This window comes from Camelus dromedarius, chromosome 14 (genome assembly GCF_036321535.1).
Source record: "Camelus dromedarius isolate mCamDro1 chromosome 14, mCamDro1.pat, whole genome shotgun sequence".
Classification (NCBI taxonomy): Eukaryota; Metazoa; Chordata; class Mammalia; order Artiodactyla; family Camelidae; genus Camelus; species Camelus dromedarius.
This window is the reverse complement of record NC_087449.1, coordinates 69,051,248-69,067,461: the sequence shown is the minus strand read 5'-3', so window position 1 is coordinate 69,067,461 and position 16,214 is coordinate 69,051,248.

Genomic DNA, 16,214 nt, shown 5'->3' with positions numbered 1-16,214 from the left:
AAGGGGACCAGGTGCCTCTGCCCACTCCCAGCTCCGCGCTGTGCTGCCTGTCCAAGGTCGCAAGGGCCTCTGCCTCCCGTCCTCCCAGCCTCTCAAGGCCAAAGGCCGAGGCTCCTCACTCTCATGGAGAACGTCACCTAGAGACAGGCGTAGGGCAGGCAGAGACCCCAGCATGCTACAGGCCACAGACGGCCAGATGCCCAGCCAGACCTCTCCCAGAGGCCGGGTGCCCAGACAAGGACGAGCCCAGGCCACACTCCCACCCGAGCCCAAAACCCCCCCGCCGCCCCCAGGGCTTCGGCTCTCGTCTCTGCCGGCACTTCCTGGAGGGTCCCTGGAAGGCCTCGAGCCAGGCTTGGGCTGCAGGGGAGGCCACAGTCCCATGGGAAAGGCGGTGGCCAGAACCCGCCTCGGGGCTGCTGGAATGCAACCATGAGCCCGGCCTGCCGAGGTTAACTAAGGGGTTTTCTGGGAATTCCTAGAGAGTTACGCAGGGCGAGCCGGAGATCAGCCCAGCCCAGGGGTCAGAGCCCAGGTGCCAGGGTTTTCCCGCCAGGCCAGGCCTGGGGAGACAGCACAGAGGCCAGCCCCTCAGGCAGGGAGCAGGCCAGGTGCGAGGCACCCAGAAGTCCCACGGCCTGCCCTGATACTCGGGTTTTCCAGGCAGCAGGGAGGACAGATGGCCAGGCGGGCGGGGCCACCAACCGAGGGCGCTTTCTCAAAGCTGGTGACGTGGCTGCGTCCCTGAGGCCCGGGCACGGGTGGCCATGTGAGGGCATCGGCCTGAAAGAACTGAAACAGGAGCTCAGACAGATGCCTGGGCGGGGATGGCCACCGCAGAGGAGGTGGACACAACTCAGGTGTCCATCGATGGGCCCGGGGATAAGCAAACGTGGTCCCTCCGTGCAGTGGGGCGCCACCCGGCCACCAGGGGGAGGGCAGCGCGGAGACAGGCTGCAGCGTGGGTGAACTCCAGAAACCTGATGCTCGGGGGGAAGCCAGACACAGAAGGCCACGCAGCATGTGAATCTGTTTGGAGGACACACAGGCACGTCCACCGAGACAGAAGCAGATGCGTGGCTGCCAGGGGCTGGGGGCTGGGGGGGAATGGGGAGCAGCTGACTTGGGGTACGGGGTCTCCCCGTGATGAGGAAATGCTCTCACAGTACGTAGAGGTGGTGGTTACGAACATGCTCGATGCCACTGGACTACACACTTTAAAAGTGTCAATTTTATGTTATGTGAACTCCACCTCAGTTTTTAAAAAAGCATTCCTCGGACCGGCCCCCACACCACACTCCTCCAGGGCTTTGGTGCAGAAGAAAGAGGGATGGGGCCTCGGCTCCTGGACGGCTCTGGCCCCAGCACAGGGCCCTCCCTCGGGGGGGCAGCAACTCTACAGAGGCCCTAAGTAGCCAGGGCCCCCCCCCCCCAGCCTGGGTGAGGGCCCGAAGGCCCAGCTGCCCCCGCTGACCTGGCGACCGCGGGCTGCGGAGTGAGGAGTAAGGGGGGCCCACCCTGAGAGAGGCGGTCCCCACACCCCCCGCCTGTCCACCAGCAGCCTGGGCGCAGAATCAGAGGCCAGCCCGGCCTGGTCTGGTAGCCAGCGGTGGGCCTCAGAGCCCCCAGGTGTGAAGCAGGTGAGAAAAACCATGTGGTTCCAGGGGGGGCACAGGGTGCGGCGAGGGACCCCTACCCCGCCCGTGAGGACGGGGAAGGCTCAGCCCGAGAACGGAGGTTGAGACCACCCAGGGAGGAGGTCAAGCCGGGCCTTGGCTCCCCGGGGCTGTGGGACAGCCAGCCCTCAGCCCCCCGCCCACCCAGGCCTCTAGCTGCCCCTAGGGAGTCAGAGTTTAAGAGGCCCGGCCTGCTAAGGAGGCTGAGACCCTTCCTCCCTGCAGCCAGGTGTGTCCCCGAGACGGGCCAGGGCCGCTCCCGGAATCTCAGCCGGGCGGGCTGATGGAAAGCAGCTGGACCAAGTCGGCCGCACGGGGCTCCAGAGACAGAGCTGGAGAAGCTGGAGGTGTGGGGGACTGCCTGGTGTCTGGGCTTCACAAAGGCAGCCCCCTGGGGAGGGGTGGGCAGCCCTTCACCCTCCAGGCCCCGCTGAAGGGCTGGAGGTCCAGCGGGGGGCGGGGGGGGGGGGAGAGGTGTCCAGGAGCATCCCCAAAGCCAGCCCACCAGACAGACGGTGGGGGGACCCCTCCCAGGGAAGGATGCATGGCTGGGGCCAGCGGAGTCTGCCCCCTAGGAATGCCTCCTCCACCAGTGCCCCGTGGGCCCCTCCTCTCCCTGGGGGGCAGCAGGACAACTGGGGCCCCCCCGAGCGAGCGAGCTCTGCAGGGCAACTGCCTGCTAGGTGCCAGGCCAGCGCAGGTCTGGGCCTGCCCTGGCAGCAAGTGCACCCTGCCCCACCCGTGACCCCTTTCCCGGGCACCCCACTGAGTGTCATGGGCAGGGGTTCTGGCCAAGACAGGCGAGGCAAGGCCTCTGTGGGGGATATGAGCCAGGCTTTGGAGGGGGCAGACGAAGCACAGGACTGCGTGCCTCACACTCAGCCAGTGGGACAGAAGGTGGCTCCCAGCGGTGACCAGGCTGGGAAGGCGGGGCCGGGACGCTGAGGACGAGGGGTAGGGGTGAGGGCCCAGGGCAGCCGGCCAGGCTGGGGGCAGAGCTGCAGGAGGGGCCTTAGCTCTGACCCAGGGGAGCGGGGAATTCACCTGGCCGGTGGCCCCAGGGTGTCGGGTCCCGGTGCCAGGGGACCACAGACCCGGCGGCTTAAACAACAGAAATGTACCCTCACGGTTCTGAGGCCACGAGTCTGAAATCAGTGTTGCTGGACTGAAGACCAAGGTGTGGGCAGGCTGGGCCCCTCCGGACGCTCCAGGGCCACACCTTCCTTTGCCTTTTTCACAAGCGAAGGGTCCTGGGCTTGTGGCCACATCACTCCCGCCCCCGCACCCAGGCCTGGGCAGCAGTGCAGGAAGGCACCGCCCTCCGCACCGTCACTCCGCTCGGCTGGACCCCAAAGCAGGGCACCGCCTGGGGTCTGGGCTGGCTGGGCCTCTCGGCTGCTGGGCACACGTGGCCTATCGCAAAACCCCTCCGGGCCTCGGTTTCCTTATCTCTGAAATGGGGAGAGGCGCGCACTCGAAGGAGGGCGGCCAGGGGACCCAAGGGACCCGAGGTGGGCACTGAGCCCCCTTCAGTATTTCGTTCCTTCTGGGTCAGAAGTGAAAGCCCAAAGCCACACAGCTCCAGGGCCACAGCAGCCGACCCGAGACTCCTGCGCATTCTGGTGGAGGTGCAGGCCCATTACAGGGCGGCACAGAGCCCCCTCCGCCTCCTCCTGCCTTCTCCCAGAGCGGCGGGGCCAGGCCAGGCACTCGCCTCTGCTTGTCCCAGGAGCTCCCGGAACACATTCTCTCCTGGGTCCCTGGCTCCCAGGGAAGAGTCTGCCAGGTGGGCAGGGACCAGGGCTGGCAGCCAAAGGCAGCCGCCCTGGAAGATCTGCCCGGCATCCTTCTGAACATCGTCAAAGTGAAACTTGTCTGAGACAAGCCCCCAACTCAAAAGGCTGTCGCACCACGGCCCAGGGGAAGGCAGGATCCCAGCAGCCCCGGAACCGGCCAGAGCAGAGTCTACAGCCAGCGCAGCCAGTTCGGCTCAGCCTGTCCTGGAGGGGCATGCCTCCCTGGTCTGGGCACTGTGAGATTTGGGGCGTGCAGAAGGGCCACCCCGTGGGTCCTTGTCCGGCCCCTACCCTGCCAGGAGTCCCAGGAAAGGTGCCTGGCGGGTAACCTGAAGCCCTGGGCAAAGCCAGCTGGCCAGTTTCCTGGCTGAACTCCGTGACTTTGGTCCAAAGAGACCCCCATGAGCTCCCTCGGGCAGAAAATGTCACACACACTTTAAGGGGTTGCCATAGTAACTGGCAGGTGCAAAGCTGTTTGCCAGATGGAATTAAATTTGCAGTTACCTCCTCCCGGAGCAGGAGCAAGCAGGGGTGGGAGACATTCCCTGAAGGCCAAGGCGCCTCCAGCCTCCACCCGACACGCACACCAGGCTTCCCGTCGGCCGCTGCAGCTCGGGGCGGGTCAAGGAAACAGCATATCCCCCCACGGAACAGCCTGCACCCCCGGAACCCAACGGGGGGTGGGGGGGATGGAATTACAGCTGCCCATTGGCTGACCTTACAACGGGGGCGTGTCCTGGAGGACATGGGCGGGTCCAGTGTAATCACAGCGTCCTGACAAGGCCCTCCTCGGACAAGGGAGGCAGGAGAGGGTCAGAGTCCGGGACAGAGAGGTGCCTCCCTGCTGGCTCTGGGCACAGGGGAAGGGGCCACGAGCCAAGCAATGCAGGCACCCTGGAAGCTGGGAAAGACGAGGAGCGGCTCCTCCCTTGGAGCCTCCAGGATGGACCCGCCCCGCCACAGCTGGACTTCAGCCCGGTGAGACCCGTGTCGGACTTGTGGCCTCCAGAGCAGTGAGCTAACAGGTGTGTCTTTTAAGCCACTGAGTTTGGGCAACCTGTCACTGCAGCAAAAGAAACCTGACACAGTTGCCAGGCGTGCACCCCTCTAAACTCCACAAAACCACTGTAGAGAAGAGCCCCTCGTGCTGCTCCGGCTGCCGCTTGCCCTTGGCCAGGGGGGCGGGGTGGGGCATCCTGCCCAGCTGGGCCTGTCCGGGGAGGGGCCCATACCGAGGAGTCGTAAGTCTGCTGCCAGGCCAGGGCCCACCTCGCGGGGTGGTCCTCTGTCTGCTGCAGCTCCAAAGTCCACCAGCCCAGGGCAGCCAGAACATTCTAAAGACGGGGGGGGGGGGGCCCGAGAGGCATCCAGAAGGGAGAAGCACAGACAGCAGCTCCTGGAGGGCCTCCTGGAAGCAGCGTCCCCAGGGTGGGCGCTGCTCAGACAGGCTCAGAGGAATCCATGGTCTCTCCCAGGGGCGCTGCTGGGGCAGGTGCGGGAGACCGCCACGGCTGTGTGAACCTCTGCCCCAAAGATGAGCGCTGAGCACCAAGCCCCGTCCACGTGCTCGTGAGCGTTTGCCGTCTAGGGGGTCCCATGGGCCTCCTGCACAGGAGGGCTTCCCTCCAACGCAGCCATCCCCACCAGCACCACCCAGTTTACCGGCTCCAAAAGCTCAGGGTTGATCGTCTGGCGCGGCTAAAGGGAAGCTTTCTCGTCTGGACCACAGGCGCGGTCTGAAGGACACACACCTCCCATCCACAGTCACCTGGACCAGCGTCCCTCCCTGCCTCGTGGGGCAGCCCTCCTGCACTGCCCGCCCTCCTGCGTGCCCCACCCCAGCCCCTGCCCCCGGACACTGGCAGCGGCCTCTTTTCTCATTTCCTTCTAAAACTGAATCCCTCGGAAGACCTCTCTCTGCCTCTCGTCCCATCACTGCTACATCAGGGAGGCCTGGAATGAACCCAACTCCGTCCACGGCCAGGGCCTGGGACCCAGCGGACGTAGAAGGAACCCTGTGGGCTTCGAGCATGTGGTGGGGCCCGTCGGCAACCCCCCCAGTGGAACCTTGTCTTGACCGTCAATTTAAGGCCGCTGCGTTCCGCTGGGTCTCTCCTAGTTCGGTGGAGAAACAGACCTTCCACAGAAGGGGTTCCCCTGGCTCGGAGGCTTTGCACGGACGGCACCTGGAACCTGGACATTTGATCGTTCAGATCAACTTCCAAACATTTGTCCCAACGACAGTTAGAAGCCAAATGGCTTCTGAGCAGTGAGGGGACCAGGCAGGTAGACAGAAACCCCGGGGCCCATCCTCAGGGGACAAAGGAACTGAGGCGTCCAAAGGAGCATCAAGCAACACGCCAGAAAGCCAGCAAGCCAGCGAGGACCTGGGAGCGGGAGTGCTCGGGGCCGGGCCAGGTGGGGCCGGGCCTGGAGGCTGAGGAGGCTGAGCTTCTGCTTCGTGTTTGCTTTGAATTAACAGGTTTTATTTCTTAGAGCAGTTCTGGGTTTACGGAAAATTTGAGCAGAAAGTACAGAGAGTTCCATGCATGCCCCCTCCGCGACGCACACAGCTTTCTCTATTACTAACATCCTACGTTCATGCCTCCATTTATTGCACAAGATGGACCAGTCCTGGGATGTCATGATGAACTAAAGCCCGTGGTTCACATGAGGACCACTCCTGCCGCTGGACGATCTGCGGGTTAGACGAACCTGGGACAGCGTGTGCCCACCACGCCGGCGCCGCACGGGGAAGCGCCTCTGCCCGACACCCTCGGTGCCCCGTGCTCATCCCTGCCCCCCCCCCGGGCCCCCGGCCCGCCCATCCCCCAGCTCTGCCTCTGCCAGAACATCTCTAGTTGGAGTCTCGCGGTGCGGAGCCTTTTCAGAGGGGCGTCCTTCTCTTAGGAACATGCTTTAAGAACGTTGAGATGTTCAGACGTTTTCTCAGAGGAAAGCCCCCTGGGTCCAGTGATTCCCTCCCAGCGTGGAGAGAGGCTGGGCCCCATCAACCCCTCCCCATCTGTGGTTTCCAGGGCAACCATGGAAACCAAGAGTGGGTCGCCTAGCAACAGTCAGACAGGCCTCACCCGCTCTGGATTTCCAGAGTCACCGGATGGTCCCCTCCAGGAGAAGGCCACAGGGGCAGGCGGAGAGTGAGGAGGTGGGCTCCCCCTCCCCCAGCCACACCCCACACTTTCTAGGTGCCCAGAGGCTCCCCAGGGCAGGGGGCAGCTCTCGGGCCCGCAGTACCCCCAGGGCCAGGCACAGAGGTGGCCCGCAGTCGGATGGGGGCTGCGAGCTCTCACAAAGTGCTTGCCTCCAGCAGACAGGGGTCACGGAGAAGACCCCGCCTGGCAGGAGAGACGGCCTTCAGGGTGGGAGGCGGCACATCTGTCACTGCTCATCGGGCAAGAAGGGGTTCAGGCTTCCAGCGGAGCTTTGGGAACCAGTGAGGGGAGGGGGCGCCCCCGGCTCTGCCGAGGCACCAGGGCTGGGGGCGCCTCTCACTGCCGGTCTAGCCAGGCCCCTCACCAAGACCCAAGATGGGGTGGGGGGCCCAGCTGGGGGCAGGCGAGACGGGCGGTCAGGCAATGTTGGCAACGGGGGCCCCAGAGGTTCCTGAGCAGGACCCCACTGGGCAGCCGGCACGAGGGTGTCATTTGAGGCACTGAAGCAAGTGGACCAGCCCAGGGCAGGACCAGAAGGGTTCTGTCACCTTCTCCTCTCAGCCCAGGACTCAGTGCCTAACTTCGGACAATTCTCTGTTTACTCTGAAAGTTATCGTGTTTAGTCTGTTTATACAAATCAGCCTCCAAAAATCTGGGAATGGGTTTTTTTTTTTCCATTTGTTTCCCAGAAAACAAGACAAAATGTAAAAGGCCCAGAAGGGAGCCAAGAACATTCCTTGGTTCCCCAAATGTCCAGGTCTCCACTCTCCCTCCAAGGCCAAGTTCCTCGGACAGCTCACACTTCAGCGGAGAGGCGGGACCGCGGCCCGGGGGCCAGCGGCCACTTCTGCTCTAAGCTGCCCCCACGGCAGGGGCTGAGGCTCAGGGAGGGCCAGTGGGGCCGGGCGGGGCATGCTCTCAGCCATGTCCTCTGCATGGGTGCAGGTGTGTGCGCGTGTGTGTGCGCGCGTGTGTGTGCATGTGGTCTCTCTCTCTCTCTGTACCAAGAACTCTGACTTCTGGGCTCACATGGGGACCCCCAAACCCACTCTAATCCTGTGCACAGTCGAGGCCCACACGTGCCATCCAGGCCATGGAAGCCCCGTTGTTGGGTGTCCACCCTCTGCTCTGGACAACAGGATGTGATGCCCTCTCTTTGCCTGTTTCTGTTTCAAAGCCAAGACCAGGAAGCATGGGCGGAGGAGGGGGCTCAGCACTTCTCTCTCATTTCCTGAAGCAGCACTCAGAACCCTGCCAGGAACAGGGCTGGGCCTCAGGGGGAGCCCAGCCACTCCTGGGTGAGAATGTTTGGCCGGGCTGCAACACCCTGCAGTGAAACCTGAGGGCAGGACACTCAAGCCTCTGGCCAGCCAAGCACCTGCCCCGCTGGGAGCCCATCCGCCAGACCCACCCCGTCCCAGACACAAGGCTGGCCAGCAGCATCTCCCCAGGCCGGTTCCTGAGCGGGGAGCTGGCCCCTCCCAGGACCCACCCTCTGGTGGGTGGCTCACTCCCCACCAGAGCTCCAGGGGCTTGGCCAGGAAAGCTCTCCACAGAGACGCCCCGCAGGCCCTGGTGTTGAGCCCCATGCCTGGTGCCAATAGGATTCCAGAGCTATGGGCTCGGACAGACGGACAGACAGACTGATGGATTTGGGCAAGTGCAGAGGAGCTCATAGCCACCCGACCCTGACCCAGCCAGGTCCAGGTTACATGTCCCCCTTCATGGCCTGATCACACCCCTGTGGTGGGACTCCTGACTCCCCCTGGACTGAAGGTCCCTGAAATCAGGCCACGTCTGCTCAGAAGCCCCCAGCTGGGCCTGGCAGACAGGAAAAGCCAGCAAAGAAATTTTGGAGGAATACTTGCCAAAAGAAGGGAAATTGAATAGCAATGAGTATTTCGTTTGAAATCGGGATCTGAGTGTAAGTTCTATGTTTTCTGCAAAAAGCCCTCCTCCAGCTGAGAAGGCCCTGAGAAGGAGAAATGAGGCTGTTGCTCGGAGAGTTAGAATCCAGGCGACCTGAGTGGACCGGCAAGCGAAGCCTCTGTCCTACAGATGGGGACACAGACAGGAGGGAGGCCGGCGCAGCCACCCCGGGCATCCTGAGACACAGGCCCCGCGGTGCCCACACACCCGGGGAGGGAAGGCTATGGCCCGGCCCAGGCACGAGTCCAGACACCCCGAGGGGCCGCAGCCCTCCGCTCCCCAGGGCACGGGGCACAACTCCTCTGCCAGAGGGCACCTCCCTGCCACCCCAGCCCTTCCTGGCACCGAGGCCTGAACAGAAGCCCTGGTCTTCCCAATTTCAGGAATCCCTGCTGTCCACCCCTAGACAGACCCTGGGAGCCACTCCTTCCCTCACACAGAGCCTCCCCCGCACCGGCTCAGTCTCTCTGCCCTGGCCTGGTGTCGCTCTGGCCACCAGCCTGGCCCCGGCTTGAGCCACCGTGGCTGCCTGACTTCCAGCCTCAGCACCTCGGGAGTCTGCGCCCCAGTCCTGAGTTAAAGCTCTCAGCCTCCCAACAGAAGTGAACCCCCCAGGAAGGCAGTGAGCAAGGATGCAGTATAACCGCCCCACCACCGCCCCTTGTGCCCCTACTGGACCCCTAGTGACCCGGCCGCTGGCCTTGCTGGCCCCTGCGGTTCCCTGTGCCAGGCGCGACCCCACCTGGACCCGCCCATGTCTTCACAGTCACGTCCATTGCGGCTCCTGAGGTCCTCAGGGGCCCAGCCGCCTCATTTTCTATCCCCTCCTCCTGAATCCCATCCCCACGGCCACCGCTCTTGAAACTGTTCCCTTTACTGCCTGCTGTCCTCCCGCCAGGACGCAGGCCTCACACGGCACCCAGCTCCCCGGCACGGGGCCCAAACGCGGCAGGGTTCAGCGACGTGCGGGGCAGATGAGTGAACGGGTGGAGGGGGGCAGTGCGCCCAGGCCGCCCTCGCCCTGTCCTGCGCTGGGACCACTCGCGGGTCTCACCCTCTCTTCCCCACTTGTCCCTTGGGCCTCGGCTCCTGTCACAGGTGACACTGGGTGTCCCTAGCGGGGCTGGCGAAGGGAGTGGAGGAGGAAACGCACGGAGCTGGCGCTCTAGCTGGAGCCAAGTCCACGCTGTCGGCAGTAAATCCCAGGCAGCCCCCTGCGCTGGCTCTGGGCTCTCGCTGCCACCAGGGGGCACCAGTGCCTCGCCCCGAGCGCGCAGGAGGGGAAGGCAGATGGTCCCCGCTCTGGGGCAGGAGCCCCTCCAGGAGGGTCAGGGGTCCCTCATGCCCTGTGGTCGTTCTCTCAGTGCCTCCCTGCAGCCCGCAGAAGCCCTGGGAGGGCAGCCAAGGTCGGTGCCCAGCAAGGAGAAGGGCAGGGACACAGCCTGGCCCTGTGTGCACAACGTCTGCCTAGCATGGGGTGAAGCCCGGATGGGCATCACTCCGTGTGCAGGACCAGCTACCCGCCCCCCCATCCCACTGGGTCTCTCAAGTGGCATCTTCCTGGCTGGAACTCAACCCCACCCACCCCCCTGCGGGCCTCCACTGCCTCCCAGGATCCCTGGGGGGCTGCCCGCCCCTGGGGGGTCCCGGGGACAAGAATGGGGTGTTGACAGGTGTGGCAGTGAGCCTGGCCATGGGCCACCACCTCGTTTATTCCTCCATCCATCATCCATTCATTCACCCAAACAGCACAGAGGGCCCAGCAAAGGGAAGGCTTGCCCACGCCAAGCACACGCGGAGGGGCCTGGGCAGACGCACCCACTCTCCAGGTAGCACTCCTGTCTGTAAAAGGGGGAGGACTCAGACCGGACAGCGTCCGCCGGCTGCCTCAGGCCTGGCGCCTAGGCTCTCCGGCTGGGGCAGCCGCCCGGCAGAAGCAGCATCCCACAGCACCTAGGGGAGACAGGGCCCCGCCCACCCGGGAGCCGCCCCTGCCCCAGACAGCGGGGCCAGGCAGCTGTCCGACGTGGGGGGCCCAGCCGTCCCCTTCCTGGGGCCCCAGCATCGGGAATGGGCAAGAGCCTGGCCCCTCCACCCCCACTGCCAGCAGCCAGGTGGGGTGATCCAGTCCACGAGCTGCAGTCCCACCTGGGCCCCACCCTGGGTCCCCAGCCCAGTGCCATCCCCCAACCCTCCACCCAGTCTCACCAGGAACAGGTGGAACAGGTGTTCTGTGGTCTCCAGAGGCCAGGGTAGGTGGCCAGCCACCAGGCACGCCAACAGTCCTGGGCTCCCAGGACCCTCCTGGCATGGTCCCCCAGACTCCCAGCTGGACACGGCATCCAGGAAAGAGCCCTCCTGCCTCCCGGGTGTGACGGCACGAGCCTGGTGGCACGACGGCCAGCACCTCCCAGACCACGCAGGACGCCCGCCTAGTCCCTGGGGTGTCATCATCCCCAGCCCCCTGCCACAGGGACAGAGGGGCATGGCCAAGGCCACTCGTCCCACCTGCCAAGCTCTGGGTCTCACCCTGCAGCCTGCCGGCCCCTCGAGCCCTCAGAGATGCCACGGCCCCCCGGGAAGGTGGGCGCAGGGGGGACAGGGGCTGGGCTCTGAGTTCAGGTCCCCCATCCCGGAGGCTTCCCGATGTCACATCCTGGCAGCTCTGAGTTTGTGGATCCAACAGGTAGATCCGGGCTGGCTGGGCCAAGGTGGGGTGTCCTCTGGCCACAAGCCACAGAAAGAGCCAGAAATCCTGGCACCTCCCCCTCACAGGGGAACCCAGACGGCTCAGCCAAGTCTGTGTGTGCTCCGGGGGACAGGAGCCGGGAGGGCCCGGGGGGCTGAGAGCAGAGCGCCTGGCAAGGCCGGCAGCCCCCACAGCTCAGCCGAGCCACAAACAGGCTGCCAGGCTCAGCCCTGCGCCGGGCCCACCAGAGGCAGGGCAGCCTGAACACGGCCCCTCAGAAACCTCCGTGGCCCCATCAGCAAAGCAGCTGCGGAGCTGGCCGAGCTGCAGTTCCCCCAGGAAGGTATGCCCGTGCACGCTGTTCCACCCAGGGGCAGGCTGTGTGAGCCCCGCAGGCATCAGCCGCCCTCCCGGCAGGGGCTTGAGAGGCCGGCCCTGGCACGGTCCGTGCCTGCACTGGGTGCCGTGCGGGTACTGGCCGCCTTGTCTGGACCACCTCCTCCCGAGACAACCTCCACCCTTCCCATGGAGATGCCTGCCGGGGAAGAGGGGCTCGACCACCACCTGTAGCCCTGGGAGATGGTGGTCTGTCCTGGGTCCAGCCCAGACGCAGTCTGAACCTACCTGCGCCCAGCCTGCCTTGCTCTTGGCCCAGAGGATGGCTCGTGGGAGGGACAAATCCCGCAGTAGGGATTGGACAGCCAGTACAGGGCACGGGCACCAAGACCTAAAGGGATGTGGACCCCAGGAGTGAGCACGGCCCACAGGAGGAGGCAGGCAGGAAGGGCCGTGCAGGGAGACGGGGGCAGCAGGTCAGGGCGCCCAGCGGGATAGGGATCCGGAGTTCTGATGCTGAATCCATCCCCAACTTCCCTCGGCACGTGCAACAACAGACGCCCGGAGGGGGGCATGAGCTCCCAGACCTGCTGCCCCGACCTCCAGGTGGGCAGAGCCGAAGTCCCGGGCGCCAGAGCCAGAGCCCCCAGAAGCAGCAGAAAGGCCCAATGGACTCGACGTTCCACGGGACACGGATCTGAGCCAGGCCCTCGAGGCCTAGCCAGCATCAGGCAGAACCGTCTGTCCTGCACACCTCCCACAACGCAGCCGGCGCACAAACAGAAGTCCAGGGGACGTGTGGCTGCACCCTCTGTGTGGGATGGCGACCATCTGGGATGTGGTACGGACGCGCTGGCCAGACCCTCGGCAGCTTTGCTGCCAAAGCCCCTTCCCCTTCCCTGAGCAGAAGGGGCACTGCCCGCCCTTCAGACGGGAGCCCACAGATGACAAGCACAAAGGCAGCACATCAGAGGCCACACTGAGTGGCATCAGGCTGTCCGGGGAGCTGGGAGGCGCAGAGGGCACCCCTTTGGCCTGTGGGTGCACTGAGCCCAGGCTGGGGGCGGGAGGGGCTCTGCGGGTGGGAACCGGGGCTCTGCACGGAGGTGTCCACTGTCCAGGAACGTTCTGAGCTGACCTGTGGAACCGAGCTGTCCCAGTTTCTCTGCCCAAGGGCTACGGCGTCTGCATACACCACTTCGCACTGCGGTTTCCCAGGGAGGCTCTCCGAGTCAAGTGGCCACGTCCCTGGGGAGAGCAGTGTGCGCAGATACTCACAGGCGTGTGGCTCCCCTGCGCTCCGTCCTGCACCCGGGACTGGCCGGCTCCCCCCGCCGGCCTCGAGACCAGCCCTGTGGAACCCGGACACGCAGCGGGCAGGCAGTGGCACGGGGCTTGGCGGGACGCGGCCTCCTCCCTGCGGAGGCCTCTGACCACGCGGAGGGTCGCTGGAGGTCCCCACCGTGGGAGGCAAAACGGCAGGGTCATCTTGCCCTGACCCGGAATGGGGGATGACCCCCGCCGCCCCGGCTCCCAGCAGAGCAGATGCTGGCCAGGGAGACTGACCGGGCGGCGGCTCCCCGCCGCCAGCACCGGCTGGAGACCAGCTTAGCGGGCTGTCGGCAACCTCGCCGCCACCTCCTCCTCCCGCGGTGACTGCCTGTGATCAGCTGGCCTGGCTCCGTGAGATGCTGTCCAGGCTGCAATTCGACCCGGGCACAGAGGCCAGGCCCTGCTCTGGAATGTCAGGAGCTGCCAGGACCCAAGGGCAGATTCCGGGAGGCCGATGCCAGCTCCCGCGCCTCAGACCCGTCATTAATTACCCTGCTGGGATGGGGAGGCAGGCACGGGCCCCAGGAATCCTGAAAATGGGCAATCAGGGCCTTTCCTGGAATTTGCCCTCGAACAGCTGTGGCTCGCAGGCCGCCCGGCGGGGGGAGTGGACGCAAGGCTGAGAGCCGTCCGGGAGCCTGGGAAGCAGCCAGGGGCTCTCCGCTCGGCAGGGCGGCTCTGCCCCCTGCCCCAGGCCCTCCCTCCCCAAGTCCCAGGGTACTGCCAGGCAGGCGACCCAGACCAGGCCACTCGAGAGGCCCAACTGCTAGGGAGGTGACCCGGCCCCAGAACCAGCCCCAGAGACCAGGATCGCCCCAGGCAGGAGTTCTCCAGAAACTTAGACTCACGGCCCAGCTCGGAAGCTGGCTACATCTTACTGACTCATTCAGGTGCCCACAGGCTCTGACCACCAGGGCTTTCGGGTGACAGGTGAGCGCCAGCTCCAGAGGCTCTCACTGCAGGGGGAGGGGTCAGATTCCCGGGATGAAAAGAAGGTGGCCCGACACACTGGGGGCATCGGCAGTGGTCCTGGATATCCCAAGAGGTCCTCAGAAAGTGGCCCTCTGGCCGGAGCAGGACAGCGTGTCCACAAGGGGCTGGAGGGAGGGCTCAGGCAGCTTCCTGCATGAGTCCCCTTCCCCCGTGACTTCCCCAGGGCAGGGGCCCATCACCTGTGCTGTGGTGCCCAGGCCGAGAGCCTCCCCAAGCGCAGGGGCCTCCACACACTGCACTCCCCTCCCCAGCCCCCTCCAGCCCCCTCTGCTACCCCTGTGCCCTCACCCAGACATGCGTCCTTCAGCCCCTCCTAGAGTGGGCGCCCCAGCCCCAGCCCGGCAGGGCTGTGAGCCAGGGGTGAGGGGGGCCAGGCTTGGTCTTCTCAAGGCCTCCGGGCGGGGGCTTCTCCGCTCCCCACCCTGCGGAGACAGCCTGTGCCAGCGAGTGAGCAGGAGGGCCCTGGGCCTGGGGGCCAGGTGGCCTGAGCCGGCACCCCCCCTCCCCATATTGGCGTGGCCCAGAATACAAAGTGCAGAGCCACGTACCACGGGCAGCAGGGGCTGGAAAATCAGGCACTGCAGTTCCTTGGCAACCTGGCTTCACCAGCCCAGCGAGCTGTCAGGAAAAGTTCAGACAGACACCCAGCATGGCCCTTCGGCCCCAAACACACCCAGGGGAGCTCCTGCACCCTGACAGTCAGTGCCAAGGTGGTGACAGCCTAGAGACCACATAGGGTACCTGGGCCACAGAGACCTTCCCCAGACACCACCCACCCCAGCAGGGACCTTTACCCAGCCCTGCCCTGGTGGATCCAAGAGACTGTCCACCAGCACTGAGTCCATCACTGACCCCAGCCACTCAAGAAGTGCCAGGGCTCAGTGGCCTCTTCCGGAAAATGGAACAAGCACCAAGCGCGGTCCAGGGCACACCCAGGACTGGCTTTGAGCCCAGAGAAGGGCATGTCACTGGAAGAGTCTGGGACGGTTTCCCGGAGGCGTGGAGAGGACAGTGTGGCCAGGGCAGGGGAAGGGCAAAGGGCAGATGTGCGAGGTCCTTTCAGGGACCACCCAGGAGGGTGGGCGGGGCTCTAGCTTCCATCCTGCCTGGACAGCAGGTCCCAAGGGCCTGGGGTACTTGAGACACTCACTCACCAAATGCCCAGCCTGGAGGCCTGGGGGCAGAGGGGTGAGCTCACAGACCCCCACACCCCAGAGGGTCTGCAGTAATTAAGTCATTAGAAGACCACCCCATCTCAGAAGCCAGCCCTGGGAGAGGCCTGCAACCCCATTGTGCGCGGAGCAGGCCTGGAAGACACAGGCATCCTGAAAGACAGAGGCGTCTTTGTGGGCGGGGGGGAGGCGGGTAGGGGACAAACCTGGTAATTAAACGATTCACAGAGCGAGCATGAATGCCCTTCCCAGAGTTAGCCACTTTGAAAGGGGCTGGGAGTCTGCGCATGGGCCATCCCCAGGCTGTCCTGGAGTCGGGGTCTGCTGCCCTGCTGCCCTGCAGGGACGTGGACCACCGAGTGCAGGGCCGGCAATGGCCACACCTGTCCCAGCCGATTGTCACGGCCAGCCAGGCGAGGCCAGAGGGCAAAGTCAAAGCCACCCACCTCTCCATTCAACCCACCAGGCCCTCCTCTCCCTCAGGCAGAGGCAGCCCCACCCAGGAGCAGGAGGCCCAGTGCCAGCTCCTGCAGGGAGAGCAGCTCTCTGAGGTTTTTGGGAACTGTCCTCAAAGGAGGGGTTTAGTGCAGATAAATCGGGCGTGTATGAAGTCACACTGTCCACTGGGGTCGGGGGGGGGAGCAGAGTGGGGCACGGGGCCAGGGGGCGCCCAGGCAGTTCCGTGCACCCGCCAGGGAGGAGAGCATGTCCCAGGCCTGGTCACGGCCCGTGGCCACGAGCAGCGCCCGGTGGTGTCGACCTCGGGCCAGGGGTCAGACTCCCACCCTCAGACGCAGCGGGCAGCACTGAAGGGCCACGGGGAGGGCCCACTTCCTCTCCATTAACCAACTGTCCCAGTTTAGAAACAAAGTCACCCTTGAGCTAAGGCCAAGGGCTCAGGGCACGCCAGGCCTGCCTCCTGCCCCTCGGCTCCCTGGTGGAGCCGGGGCCCCACAGCTCCCCCAGCGCCTCCCGCCCGCTCCCAGGCCCCTCCCACCGACTCCCCACTCTGGTGGGGAAACAGAGGCTCCTTCAAAGAGGGCAGGCCTGGGTGGGGAGGCTCCAGGCGGGACCACTGATGCCTCTGCCTGCAGGGTGGGGTGGGGTGGAAGGGCGGG